Below are 15,734 nucleotides of genomic sequence, written 5' to 3'. Positions count from 1 at the left end.
GGTATTTTTCCCTGAAATTTGATAGAGGAATACCTTGCATATAGGAGAAAATACTGCCAATTTTGGCACCAATTCAAGTTCGTTTCGATACCGAATTAAATTGCTAGTGTTGGAGGTTCAAAACTGGAAATTCTTCTTCAGTCTTGAATCTTCCTCAACTTTGAGCTACCGTATCTCGGTACTCGAAACTCCGATTCTTGATCCGCTTGTTTTGTTATAAACCTCACTTGTAACACTAATTGAGCTGTAAATTTCAGAGGCCGGTTTACAACATGTGAATCGTGCCGAATTTCCAAAGTTGGCCGAAATCCAACTTAATTCTGCCTTGTACGCCGAACCTGTACCTTCAAGCTCATTTTTGAATACCTTTCACTTAGATTCATGAAAAAGTGTCTTTTAAGAACTTTTAGCACTTTCTAAGAGGTTTCCAACGGTACCAAGTTTTATAATTTTGGACCTACTGAGTGCAAGATCTGATTTTTCTAAATTTGACGCGCAAAGCTGAAATTTGCTGATTTCTTAGAAAATGAAAATTTGAAAACTTGTTACTCCTTCTTGATGATAATTGATCGCTTTAAACTTGATTTCATGAAGGAAATCAGTTTTTCTTGTGTTAATAAAACCTCACTTTTGAACCTTTATTTTGAGTGGCTAAGGTTCTTGGTTTGAGGTATTGACTAGTCCAAATAAGCGTAACTCCTTTCTTGATTAATACGTGATTGTGAGTGAAAAATACTTGTTAATTGCTTCAGGTGCTCAAGCGAGTCTTGAAAAGAATCCCGGAGGGGACAACTAAAGATTTTCTCGCTCAATTACTTTTGAATTGGTGAGTGTCAAGTGCCTGACTTGTCGTGTTTACTTGATTTACCTGCTTATATACGTGAATATCACTTGATGAGACGAGTGTGTACTTTATCGCACTCGCTCTCCTTTACTTGAACTTTACTTGTATTAACTTGGTTTTCAAAGTCGATTGAGTGAATCTCGTCGACTAAAATATACCCGTTTTCGTGTGCGTGTCGTGTTGCCATGCATGTCGTGTATGTCATGCGTGTCTTGTTGTCGGGTGGAGTGAACCTCCTCGACTTATGGGGACGCCCAATTCTCTTAACCAATCTTACAACTCGAGCCGGCATGGGTTTGGTCGAGAAGTTTGATAAACCAAGAGAATAACAAAACACAACTTGATCTTTTGAGATCTTGTTCGGCATACTCGTGGAGTATCGCCCTTTCCGTGCGTGTTCAAAAATCAAAACTTGATCTCTTGAGATCTCGTGTGGCATACTCGACGAGTATCGCCTTTTTCGTGCGTGTTTGGTTTCGGATCCGAGAGGGTGGAATGTTGGTCGGAGGAAGTAATAAGTGAAGTTTCTACGGATAAAATACCCACCAGGATAACGGAGTGTCATCACGAGGGGGTATCGGATCGAGCCGTGGCGAAGCAAGAGGAAAATAGCTCCTGAGAGCTCCTATATCCTTGAATTGTTTCTGTTTATTTTTCTCGCTCGAATTGTAAATTACTTGAATATTGGGATTGTTATTTGGACAACGTGCTTGCATGTGTGTTTTCTTGGCCTCACGAGCGTTTCACTCACCCCGTAGATTTGTTTTCCTTAACAGGAATGGATGGAGTAAAACTCGTTGGAACCCTTTGGATGTACTTTTGTATTAGGGTTTCAATTGTAATTGACTAGACATTTTGGCTATTGTATATATTTGGGAATTGATGTATCTTTTGGATCCTGACGTAAGAATTGGATAACGGATGTATTTTGAACACGTGGTACAAGACTTGGATATTCGTTTATGGAAGCGATTTTTTCCTTATTAGACTGGTATAAATTGTTATATATTGTTAAGTTTGAATTGATTTGTCTCGAGTCCTGGCGAGAGCTAGGCAGGCGTTCCGCGGATACCCTTGGGTTCGCCCTTGGGAGAAGTGGGGGCGTCACAGTATCCTAGGCTTGAAGTTTAGGATGCCGGACTGTGGGTTTGGTTTGCAATATTAGTGATTCTTGCGGGATGTCTTGACTTGATTAGTACAAGAGGGAATGTCGAGGACGACATTCTTTTAAGGAGGGAGACTGTGACGCCCCGAAAAAAAATGAGTTTGAGAACCCGGAAATTTTCTAATTTTCTAGGGTTTCTTTTATCTAATCGCCCGCCTTTTCTTCATTTTCTTTATTAGAAAAATTCCCCAGATAAATTTTATGAGCAAAGATAGTTTTAAAATGATTTTTCTAGTATTCGTTAGTTTTTGAGAAATTAAGAGCGTATTTTGGACGTGGGACCCGCTAGTGCGGTAGATGCATTATATTTTTGACAACTTGTTGGAATTTTGTATTAAGTGATATTATTTTACAAGGTGTTAAGATATTTGTATTGGAGAGACAAAAAGATAAGTTTTAAACCTAAAGGTGACAAGTGTCACCATAAGAGTTAGTCTTGCCATTTGACCACTATTCATGCCTTTACCAAATTAATATCAAAATTGACCAAAAATCTTCCATTTTTCCTTCAAGCTTGGCTGAACCTCTTCTTACAAGAAAAGAAAGAAAAGCTTCCAAGTTTCTTGCTCCAATCTTGTCCAATCTCACAAATTAACCGTTTAATCTTGAATTCCTTCCATAAAACCTCTTCAAGTAGTGATTGTGAGTTGGTGTGTGAAGTTGTTTGGAAAGTTAAGGTGACCCATAGCTCTCTCTCTCTCTTGTTTTAAAGGTAAGTTGTGAAGAACCACCCTCCTCCTTTAATTGATGCTTAAAGCATGCTTAGTGGTTGTATAAGATGCAAGTTTATGGATTGATTCTTGATTTGTGGTTGAAATAATGAAGTTTTATTATTTTTGGGGAATTTTCTGTTTTAATATAAGCATGATTGTGTGGCTATCTATGATGATTGGAAATGATGTTTAAGGACTCTATGAGGTGGAAAAAGTGGAAGATTGCAATTAATTTCTGTTTTGGAAGAAATCTGGAAAATTAGGGTTCTTGGTTCTTCATTCTGTCCGAATTTTTAGGTCCTAGATAGAGGCCGAATTGGCCTTATCTTAAAACATGAAAGTTGTAGGGAATGACATTTTAAATGTGCCTACAAAATTTCAGGTCAATCGGAGTAGCGTAGAGTGAGAAAATTCGAAATTACTATTGCTGTTCTGGGTTCATCAGGATGTTAGAACTGCGTCTGAAATGGGTTGTTTTGACTGGAATTGTTTTTGATTTGGGTGTTGAGGTCTTCTGATGAAATGTATCTTGATGTCCTAGCTACCATATGCCTTTGGAATTTCTGCATTTGGACCTGTTTAGACTGAGTTGTACTGATTACAGCATAGTGTAATTTGTAAACCTGCAATTACGGTTCTGGTTTGGTATTTGGCATATATGACTTAGTTGTGCTGGGATTTGGACTGAGTTACCTTCTACAATGTTGTAGCCCTGTCTTTTAGCTTCGAAACGGTGTATCTTTCACCTTCATCCGACAATCGTAGCGCCTTTGGTACCATTACCGCAAAATGACGTCAAAACTATTTTTCTGGTTTTGAGCTTAACTTTCATTTCCGAACTTTTCCCTAGCTTGACTTGTACTAGTACTACTTGGAGCTTGCTGAATGGCTATTGGATGAACTTGTTGTTGTGTGTGTACCTTTGGGACTGGCTGAGGATATAATGAAGCCATGATGGCTGGAAAAGTAAGCAAATTCAGGGGAAGTGCTGTCCGAACTTTGAAAGGACTTGATTGCATTGAGTGTATGATGGATGATTGCTGAGCCATTGAGGTGAGTGACCTCAAACTATTTCTAAAATTATTTATGAACCGTTTCTTGCATTATTTACTTTTGAACTGTTTCCGAATTTACTTTTGAACCGTTTCTTGCATTATTTACTTTTGAACTGTTTCCGAATTTACTTTTGAACCGCTTTCCCGCATTATTTACTTTTGAACTGTTTTCAAAGTTAATTTTGGAACTGTTTTCTTACATATCATGCGTGCTTGCATATCAGTGTCTTGTTATTATCGATTTTGCTTTCAATGATTGTTAAAACGAGTTTTCTAGGCGAGTGTGTACTTTATCGCACTCGACCTAAATAAATATGAAATTTTCAATGATTAATGATTAAATGCTACTTGCGCATGAATGTAAGCCTTTTGGGCTGAACTGGCCATTGCCCCTTGTTACCGGTCGTCTCGAGCCAGAAGCGGACTCGGTCGGGCGACTAGGAACTTGGGTGAACGTTTCGGTATACTCGAGTATTACCTTGTAGGTTGGTGGAGCCTGGCCAAAAGCCAGGGACGGGGTGAATGAATGCACGAATGAAACCAAAATGCAATGAAATGACAGGAGAACGAACGTATCCTTTTCATGAATGTTACTATCGCTTTCCATTGTAAATGTTTCTTGAATTATTGATACTCCATATTGAAATGACATTATTGAAATGAACGATTGTGAAACTGATTGGATAACTGATTTTACTGGTTACTCGCTGAGCTTCTAGCTCACCCCAAAATGTTTTATTCCCCTCCACAGGGCTCAAGGCGAAGGAAGGGCTTGTAGTGTTTATGCATGGATTATCTCATGTATGGATTGAACTTAGAATTCCTTTTGTGTAATCGTTCATATTGGGATTGTATTGAACGTTTAGAATTGATTGGATGTGTAATAGTCTAGTTTTGGACTTCCTCCTGTATAATAGTTGGTATCAAGGATCAGAGTGGCGCAGCGGAAGCGTGGACGCTTCGCTTTTGATATGTAAAGTTTGGGAACCTTTGATATATATATATATCTTGAAATTCAATTGAGGTTTGTAGTGAACGACTGAGTCCCGGCGAGAGCTGGGCAGGCGGCCCGCCAAACCCTCTGGTTCGCCTTAGGGGGAGGTGGGGTCGTCACACATCCCCTGTAAATCCGGCTAAGTATCCAGCCAAGATATGGCCGGATATACGGCCGAATTCCCTGAAAATTTTCTTGTTAGAATTTTTTTTCCTCGTTCAAACTCCTCACTCACCCAATTTCCCAACGGATACAAGTAAAGTTCACTAAAGCCACATAAACGTACATATCCAATCAAATACACTTAACATACATGATTAAACACTTATATAGATACATTGAAATGTTCAATAGTCAACTGGCAATATAAGCCAGAATATCCATAATGTATCAAGGTACAATTAGGGTTTGCCATTGCAGAGGAGCTTAATCAAAATAACTATATCTAGCTCAACTCTTTTCTCCAAAATCATGGTTCAAATATTGTGTCCCCTGTAAGGAAAACAAAGATAACGGGGGTGAGCTTGCGCCCAATGAGGTACCAACAGATTAAGCATTCAAATATCACGAAAATACACTTGTAATCAATCAAATAAAGATATCAAATAAAGAGGGAGGAACACCACAGTTAAACTGGAAGTAAAAGGATACAGATGGCTCTCAAGTGCCAATTTCCTCCTTTGCAACACTTGATCCAAACTCATTGACCCTCCGTCAACGTTTGAAGATACGACCATGACCATAGACTCCATTTTACACCAATTTTCATCCACCAAACATACCCTTGCTGGGCCCGAACACGACACAGAAGCAGAGGTGGTAATACTCGAGTATACCGATTAGTCGAGGAGATAACACTCCACTCGACAAAACAGAAGACCCAGGGTTCATTACCTAATTGACCAGGCCCTTGCCGGCTCGACTCGAATAACTAGCCATAGGGTTTGAGCTCAGAGGTCACAGCAGGGTCGTTGGATACAAACCTTCAAACTAGCCACAGGATTTGACTCAAAGTTGACTTTTGGCAAATCTTCCTAGCTACTTTTCCCTCCAATCTTCCAAGACAACCTACAACACAAAACTCTCTCATTTCTCTCTCTCCATTCTCGGCCAACACAAGAGAAGAAAGGGAATAAGAGAACTCCATTTCTTTTGGCTTCCATTTTGTCTACAAAATCATCATCCAACTTTCTAGTTTCTTAGAGATTCATTCTATCTTGGAACTAGAAGCAATCTTGTGGATTTTCTTGAAACATTTTCGGTGGAAAATCTAGTTTTTTTCAAGGGTTAAAGGGTAATCACTCCACCTCTCTTACCTTTCAAATTATAAGAAGTTTAGCGGTTAATCTTCATGGGTTTGCAACCCTAAGCAAGAAAATAGGCTAGAGGACTTGAGGAACCATTTATTTCATTTTAAATCATAGGCTAGCTGTCTTGATGAGGCCTTTAGGTAGCTGACTTGATGCGTTAATGTTTGATTATGGTTGTTTATGTGACAGCCCCACCTTCCCCTAAGGCGAACCAAAGGGTTCGGCGGACCGCCTGCCCAACTCTAGCCGGGACTCAGTCGTTCACTTCAACCCTCAAACAAAACCAGAATAAACCCACAAGAATAAATATAACAACGATCCAAAACTTAAAGCAAAACTTATGGACAGTACTATCTCAAAAGGGAGTAAAAACATCGAATAGACAAAGGTTCTCAATCCTTCATACATCCAGCCCGTGCCAAGCACTAGGGCGAGAACCATTACAAAATCAAAGAACTCGACTAGGCTAGTCTATACAGAGCTCTCGTCCTGGCTCGCCGTCCCCTGTTAAGGAAAACAAAACTAAAGGAATGAGCTAAAAGCTCAGTGAGGTTCCGAACACATAATCAAACAATCAATCCAATACATTAATCATAGAGTATCAATAGTTCAAGAAACATTTACAATGGAAAGCGATAATAACACATTCATTAAACGGATACGGGCTCACAAGGAGCCATTCATTCGTTCGTTCATTCGTTCTCCTGTCATTCCCCTTATTCCTCCAATCATTTATGTGGCGGCCCCACTTCTTCCTAAGGCGAACCAGAGGGTTGGCGGGTCGCCTGCCTAGCTCTCGCCAGGACTCACACAAGTAAACTGACTAATTATCCACATATAACTTAAACCAAAACACCATACGTCTCCCGAACAAGCCAAACCTTTACAACCAGAATACTAAGAACACATTAACTTCAGAGATAACATTGCCATTGGACATCTGAACGTTCACTCTTAAACACACCCCCAACCAGCTCAACACATAACTACAAAAATATATTATAAACCACACGGTGATTCGTAAAGTTCAAATAAATTTATACAAGCCAAAACTTAGGGTTTGCACTTTTCCAGCTTCAAGTGGCAACCCAAAACAAAAGATACACAGACGATTCGAAACAACGTTTGCAAAAGCTCAAAGCAGACTTCAAATCTCTCGAATGCCAAAACCTGTTAAGGAAAACAAATATCGTGTGGTGAGCTAAAGCTCAGTGGTGCCCCAAAACATGCAATCATATAACACAAATAGTAAATCATAACTTCAAGCTTAAATTCAACAAGTAGAAAAGCGTATAACAGCACAGGGTAGGATACAGGGCTCTCAGGAGCCATTTTCCCTACTCTCGATCAAAATTAACCGCAGTTGACCCTCCGTCAACTCTCACTATCTAAAGTCCATGTAGATTCATTATTTTTTTTCTTAACACGCTCCAACCAACATACTCCCACCGGGCCCGTTCTTCTCACGAGAGAGTTTGGTATTACTCGAGTATACCTTTTTGTAAACTAGTCGAGGGATTCACCCAACGATGTCACAATTATAAACTAGTCGAGGGATTCACCCAACGACGTCACAACACATTTTTACCAAGTCAGGATAGGAGGCCCTCCCACCCTAAGGTGTGGTACATTCCCCTGCCTGGTAGATTAGTTGACGAGTCAATGCTCCAGTCAACAATTGCAAGATATTCGAGAAAATATTTCAAGCAAGTCACCACTCGAAAGGTTAGTGCGATAAAGTACACACTGCCACTTCGATGGTTCAGGAAAACCACTATCCAATTATCACATAACAAGTCAAGAAAGCACTTTAACACTTTAGTCATAGAACAAGCACGGACACTCACCAAAAGTGAAGCTCAAAAGTCAAGCTGGGAATCGAAGCCCACGTCCTTGCTAAACCCTAGAAAACCAAGTTTAAAAAAAACTATAAGTTTCACTATACAAAATCTTGGTTTAAATACAGAAAATTATCTGGTATAAAACTAATTTATTTTCTCGGAATAAATCAATAAATCTCTTAGAATTAAAGCTAGTAAAGTAATAAAATATTTCGTATGATTCCTTTAAAACTACTTTTCTTTCTAGAGGTACAACTACAACCAATTTAATTCAAACAAGTTTTCTTGCCGAACAAGTTTTCCATGCCTTTTATTTGAAATTATTCAAATCTAGCGTTTTTAACAATTTTCCTCTAAAACAACTAGTCAAGGATAATTTTATGAAAAACTTAAAGTTTGGAAGTTAATACAATTATTTCTTAAAAATACTAGAACTAGTTTAAGCATAGAAAAGAATTAATTAGTTAGCAAGGTTTTTTTAAAAAATCCCGACATTTAAATTTTAGTTTTATCGTACTATACTCAATTTCTATATCTTGATATTAAGATAAAACATTTCAATAAAGCTTGATCAACTACTCGAATTAAAAAGACCAAAACGGACTTCACGATTCCAACTCATTTGCACTTTGAATTCCAAATCACCAATATAGTAAAATCACAAACCAAACATCAATTTCACTAGGGCTTCATCAATCATTAGCCCTAGGTCTCAACAGATTCAATTCCAAACAAAATTCAACAAAGGAAGTTCAAGGTTTCAAAACAATCCCAAATCACAAACCATGGACCTTCCAAGTACATTTCAGCCAACTACTTGAATAAACTCACCAAAAATTAAACTCTTGCAAAAGTTACTCAAATGGCTAAGAGCTTCATCAATCATTAGCTCTTGACAACATACAATCATTCCTTACCACAATCAACCAGAAATTAACTCAAACATAAAAGAAAGTCACGGTTAGCTTACTCAAAAAAAAAATTCCAAAAATTCAGATTTTCCCCTTGTTCTGACAACCAAGAAAAATTCCAGCAATATAGTAGTTTACTTATAGAGCTTTTGTCCCTAGTTTTCTTCAATTTTTACTTCAACTCAACATGCAAAAGGTGATTAGCAAGCTACAAGCAGACCTTAAACATCCCATACGAAAATCTTAGCTACGAATTCGAAGAAAACTAATCAAATGTTCAACTCCTTCTCTCGGCCGCAAATTTCAGATTTCATCTCTTTCTTTTTTTTTTCTTTTTCCTTAACTACGACTCACATCAGCTTCATGCATGATCAAAATAATTAACTATCTATCAGTTTTGATCCAAACCATGTGCGGACAACATAAAAAAAATTATCATCCAACCAGAGATTCATTCGGTCCTTCTCGGTTAGCTTGCATGCAAGCAGATTTTGTGTTCCTACAACTTTCTTGCTTAATCAAGGCTAATTATCCTCATGCAAAGCTCAATCACCCAGATTTTGGCTAGCTAAAAACACATTTAACTCAAATTATCCCAAATTGGCCAACTCAAGCCGCAAATTTCCAGCTTACTCATTCGGCAACTCCAATTCCTTCACAATCAATTTTTCTTGTGACTTAATCTATCATCCAACCACACAACCACCACATGCATGCTTATAATCAACATCATCTACCCCTAAACAACTAGTCTAGGTCCAGAAATTACCTCAGCTTGGGGCTCAACTCACACGGATAGCAGCTGCAAATTTTTTCTTCTCGGACAGTCCAGAAATGCAGCCCGTCAGCTCTCCCTCTTCCCTGCTCAAGCTTGCAACTAGAATGGAGGAAGTTTGGCCTCAGACTCTTCACTAGCTCACGGATGGAAGGAAGAATGAACAGCCAGTCCCATTTTTTTATAGCTTGCGGACAGGAAGAAAGGAAAATGATGAACTCGGCTCCCTCTCTCTCTCACTCCATTCTCGGCTCACGGCAGGAGGAAGGAATAGAATTGAAGTGTTGTTGTAGTGGAATGCAGTTGATATAGTGGAGTGTTTTAAGTGGAGTTGAGTCAGCATTTGAGATGGCAGGTGCTGGAATGAAGAGTGGAAAATGGACCCGGCAGAAATTGGAAGTGTTTGGAATTGAAGCTCATTCAAGATGGTTCCATGGCTGCATGGTGAATTTGAAATGGAGGAAGGCTAATTTGGTCTTTTAACATCTTGTTCGACCTTCCACTTAGGTCCCTCATTTGTAAACTAACTCAAAGATTTCACCCCAAATGAAATTTGATTGCCTACTAGCATACTAGTCTCGCAAAAATCAAATTATCGAGATTCAACGTCCTAAGTGTAATTATAAAGAGTTTTGACCTAAAACGATTTCGTCTTAATTCTAGGTTCCCGTTAACACCTAACATTATTAATACTTAAAATTAGCTATTGAAATTCAAGGAATTAATATTAAAGTAATAAAATACTCTACGTCAAGAAATATTAACTTAATTTGGCAAAAATTCAAATAACCCAATATTTTGCACAATTAACTTATTTGCAACTTTAAACTTATTTTTACATACTTATCTAAGAACCAACAATAATAAAATTTTTTAAAAGTCAAAGATGCAAATGCGCCAAGTATATATATATATATACCTATATGTATATTTTTTTTTTCAAGGTTCTCACAATTTAAAATGCATTTTTGTAAGTAAAACCCTCGTTTGCATTGACATTCGTTCGTTCATTTCATTCACCCTCTCCTGGACGTTGGCCAGGCTTCACCCGACAACAAGTTAATACTCGAGTATACCAAATATTCACCCAGGGTCACCATATCGCCCGACCGAGTCCGCTTCTGGCTCTAGTCGATCGGTAACGAAGGGCAGGGCCCAGTTCAGCCAAAAGGCTTACATCCATGCACAACTAGCATTTAATCATTTAATCATTGAAAATTTCACATTCATTTAGGTCGAGCGCGATAAAGTACACACTCGCCTAGAAAACTCGTTTTGAAAATCCTTGAAAGCACTTAACACATTGTCAAACAATAACACAAGCCATGAAGTCAAGGAAAATATAACAAACAAGGAACACTCACCTATTTACACAAAAGAACATCCAAAGTATTCCTCCGGGTGATACCCTCAATCACCAAGGACCCCTAATATAACCAAGAGAAACTATCACAGTTCATTCATCAAAAGTTTAAGTAATTCATATAAAATCCGAATGCTTACTAGTGCAATACATAAATATGGGTTTTAAGGTGAAAAGTGTATATTTAGATTAGAGGACATTAGTAACCAAGAGTTTACCCCCAAATCAAATACAAAATCATACCAAAAAGGTTTTTAGAAAATTCCATTGAAAATAAATTAATAGTGCCACTTCAAAATACGGCCGGATATGAAAAGACAGTTGTTCAAATTTGTGTAAAGCTCTTCGTTCGGTCTGAACTTAACTCATATGCAAAGAAATAACGTATAACAAGTGTCTTGGGTAAAATCATATGAAAAGGAAGCTAAACAAACCCTAATAATAACCAAGAGAAAATTTTACAGTTAAACCCTCAAAGTTTAGGTGAACCAAAGAAAATCCGAATATTTACTTGTACAAAGTATAAATATAGTTTTGGAAGTGAAAATAGTACATCTACCTAGCCCTCGGGTGCAAATTTGGGCAGCACGCCCTTTGTATTTACTTATTTTCCAGCCATTTATGGCTTCATTTTTCTTCAATCAGTCCCAAAGTCATTCACAATGTAAGCTCATTATAATAGCCGTTCAATAGGCTCAGAGTAATATAAGTACAAAATCAAGCTAGGAACATGTGCGGAAATGAAGTTTAAGTTGGAAAACAAAAGACAGATTTGACGTTGTTTTGCGTAACGGACACAACCGAAACTACGCTTATCGGATTGGGGTGTAATTTATACCGTTTCGAAGATAAGGCAGAGAGCTACAACTTTGATGAAGATCTGTCAGTCCAGTTTGTAGTGTATCTAGGTCAAAATTCCAAATTATAGAACCTGCATCGCACAATCAGACTAATTAACCGCACTATGATTCAACGACAATAACTCAGGCTACCGAAGTCCGATTGAGGTGTATCTTATGGCGTTTCAAAGCCAAGACATATACCTACATGTATTATGAAGACCTCTAAAGCTAAATCATGCATTTTCAGAGTCAAAAATTGAAATTCCCACGAAAATAGAAAACTGTCTGGGAAAATAGGGGTTATGGGCAGTCAAGGGTATTTCAGTCATTTCACATGCTACGGTGCTCCGATCGAGCTGAAATTTTGTAGGCAACTATAAAACATCATTCTTACAACTTTCATATTTTGTGATAAGCCTAATTCGGCCTCTAACATAGGGAACTAGAACCAGGCAGAACTGAAGCTTCAATTTCCAGAAATCTGGAATTTTGCTACATCAAGCTATAATTCACATTTTTACCTTAAAACCACCACTACTTTCTCCTTTACAAGATTATATACCATATATATACACCATATAACACCTAACCAACAAGAATTATAAGTGAATAAATCAAAACCCTATCTCAAAATTCATCCCTCCAATCATCAAAACCATTTCAAACAAGCATCACAAGCACAATTCTAACATTAATACCCAACTTAACCATGATTAATGGAAAAGAAAGGGTGATCAGCCATTATACCTCAAGATAAGGCCTTGCAAGAGTGATCCTCCACTACTCCTTGAAATTTTTGGTTCCTTAAGCTTCTCAAGCTCTCAAACTATTGATTAATCGGTTTAGATTTCAAGTTCTAAGCAAGAAATGGAAGATGAAAGTTGAAGCTCTCTTTTTTTTTCTCCCTAAGAGGTTTGGCCCTCTCTCTCTATTTTCTTTTAGTTTTTGCTTTGTATTTCTTTTGATTTACTAGCTTAGAAGATATTTAAACCAATGGTCAAAGTATGCTTTTTGTCCACCAATCAAACTTGAGCATAAGAAAAGCCTAGAAGCTCTTAGATTACTAGTACCCTTACTTTGCTAATCCTCACACTATGGCCCCCAACAACTTCTAATCTTTGCAATTAACTCTAGCACCTTGTATAATAATAACACTTAGCACAAAAATCACTTAGTCACCAAACTTATATCTCACTAGCGGGTCCCACGTCTATAACGCACTTCAAATTAATGTACACTAACTCATACTGGGAAAAATGATTTTAAAACCGTACTTGCTTGTAAAAATGCATAGAAATTGTAATATTTCCAAGGAAAGTATAAAATGTAGGCAAAGAAATAAAATAATGCTGAGAAAATGTGAAAATTTATAGGGTTCTCACAGTTTATATGATCAATGAGATGATTTAGGTTAGAAAGTGGAGAGAAATCGAAGGAAAGTTGAGAAGGCAAGCTGGACGAAAATTCTATCCATGTTGTTCTGTTTTTATTTCAAAATTTTGATGCTTGGTTGGTTGTGAAATTGATGGATATATGTTGTATATTGTGTGTACATAGTGCCTTTCAAAAATCGTATCGAATGGTTGCACAAAACTTGAGTTTTGATAAAGATTCAAATCTGGAAAACACATAGCAGGGTACTCGGATAGTGTTTCTTTGTCCGAACATAACACTTTGTACAAAATTCGAAATTGAGTGCCATTTGTGGCATTCAAAACTAGACAATCATAGCTTTCCAATGATATAAAAATCCCCTGCTAGTTCATTTTGAGTGATTCGTAGCGAATTGGTAAAGTCGGCTGTTCTGTTTTGACTGTCTATTCGAATGAAACTGGGAAGCTGCATTTTGTGGCCCGACTTTGTCCCACTTGCAAAAAGATTTTCAAAATGATACCTTCTGATGAATTGAAGCATTTTGAACCTAATTTTCAACGCCAAAAACCATTCTCAATTTGGACTTGTGTAGAGTCCGATTTGGTCTGATTTCCAAACTATATCAAAGCTGGAAACTGGAAAATTTTCCCTTCCTTGCTGACCGAATGGTCAAATCTGTTTTGGGATGTTATATTTCAAAATTCTTAGTGTCATTTAACCATAAATTACTCATTAAATGTTTCTGGAATCTTGGTTTCAAAAATGGTGCGAATTGGGGCTGATTTCGTTGGACAAAACTTTTGAAAAGAAAGAGAAATAGGATGGCAGATTTGCTTTGAAAGATTTCACAAATTTTGATTGCTTTGTTAATTGCCTTCCCGTGTGAGTTTTTATTTAAATTTTGATAAAGAGATAGTTCATATATGGAGGTTTAAGTGTACCAGATTTGGTGTAATTTCAATACCATTTCGATGCCCAAATAATGCCCCAAACATTGCTCTTCAAATCTGGAAATTCACTGGTCAGGTTGCAAAATCAACCGATTTCAAACTGTTATATCTTGTTGTTTAAAACTCCGAATATAGTTCTGCTTGTTGTGTTTGAAACTTTATTTGGGATTCTTGTTGTGTTACAAATTTCATTGGCTGATTCACTTCCTGTGAATTTTTCCGAATTTCCAAACATCGCCGAAAATCAAGACTGGTTCTGTCGCGTCTTTATGAATCAGCAACTTTGAGCTAAAAGACAAATGCTTTCTGTTTGGAATCTTGGAAGGATGTATTCTGGGAACTTTTAGTACTTTTAATCTAGTTTCCAACGGTATAAATTTTTCCATTTTTGGACATACCAAACTCAAGTTCTAATTTTCCAAGTTTTGTAGTGTAAAGCGGAAAATTTCCGATTTCATAGGAAATGAGTTTTAAGAACTTTTCATTTCCTTTTGATATTGATAGTTCGTTTTAAACCCAACTTCATGGAGGATACGAGTTTTTCCTTGTGACTTTAAATCCTCACTTTTGAATCTTGAATTTCAATAGAATGAAGCTCTTTTGAGACATTGTTCTAAGTTTAAGCAAATACATTTCCTTCCTTGCATGTTAAGTGATTGTGAGTATATGTAAGTGATAATTGATCACTATTTCTTCAGGCGCTCAAGAGGATATTGAAGGAAACCCCGGAGCGGAACACTAAAGGACTTATTTACTCACTTATTTTGAATTGGTGAGTGTCAATTGCATGACTTGTTGCATGATACCTGAATTACTTCTAGTTGAATATATGAATTGGTTTTGTTGGGTCAAGTGCGTACTTTATCGCACTCGTTCTCTTTTACTTGATATTATACTTGACTTGCTCATACTTGAAATTATACTTGTGTTTGACTTTTGTCGATTGGAGTGAATCTCATCGACTTATATTTGTAATTGTCGATTGGAGCGTTGTCTCGTCGACCATTCTTACTTGAGGGGGACGCCCAACCTCATTGGCTAACTTTGCGAATCGAGCCAGCATGGGCTTGGTCGAGAAGCTTAGTAAACCATGAGCAAACATGAAGCTGTCGCGCCCCATTTTCAATAAAATAAATAAATGGTTTAAAAAGTGAATTTTGGTTTGATTTTTGATTTGAAAAAAGGATTTTGATTAAAAGAAAATGAATGAAGAAAAAGGGCCTAAATGGGGTTTGAAAGTGCGACGATTTGGGTCCAAATTATAGTTTAAAAAGGGTTTTTAAAACAAAATCGGAGTCGCCAGTTGGTATAGAGTTAAGGTGTACCAAGTCACCTAAAAATGAATTTTTCAAAGGAAAAAGTAGAAAAAAAACCCTTTTAAACGACTCCTAGTCTACGTAAATCAAAGAAAAAGGTTCGGGAGTCACATTTGAAGAAAGGGAAGGCAAGGATAAAAATCCGAGGCACCCTTTCAACCTAACCAAGGCTAGTTGCACGATTTAGTCAAAGATTTTCTTATTTTCTAACCTAAAGATTTATCACATTCGGATGTACTATATGGATGGAAACCCTAGACCTAGGGGGGACGGAATTTCTC

At 37.4% G+C, this 15,734-nt stretch overlaps 1 long non-coding RNA gene across 1 annotated transcript; it reads left to right on the top strand.

Moving 5' to 3' along the window:
- The first annotated feature begins 426 nt into the window (after nt 1-426).
- LOC140009194 (uncharacterized) lies at nt 427-1,830 on the top strand. Its single transcript, XR_011816548.1, has 2 exons — nt 427-826; nt 1,621-1,830. It is a non-coding gene; the product is annotated as an uncharacterized lncRNA (long non-coding RNA).
- Nucleotides 1,831-15,734: the final 13,904 nt, after the last annotated feature.

The sequence above is a fragment of the Coffea arabica genome, chromosome 6e (assembly GCF_036785885.1).
Source record: "Coffea arabica cultivar ET-39 chromosome 6e, Coffea Arabica ET-39 HiFi, whole genome shotgun sequence".
Classification (NCBI taxonomy): domain Eukaryota; kingdom Viridiplantae; phylum Streptophyta; class Magnoliopsida; order Gentianales; family Rubiaceae; genus Coffea; species Coffea arabica.
The sequence above is the reverse complement of the archived record's forward strand: the minus strand, read 5'-3'. Positions and strand labels throughout refer to the sequence as shown.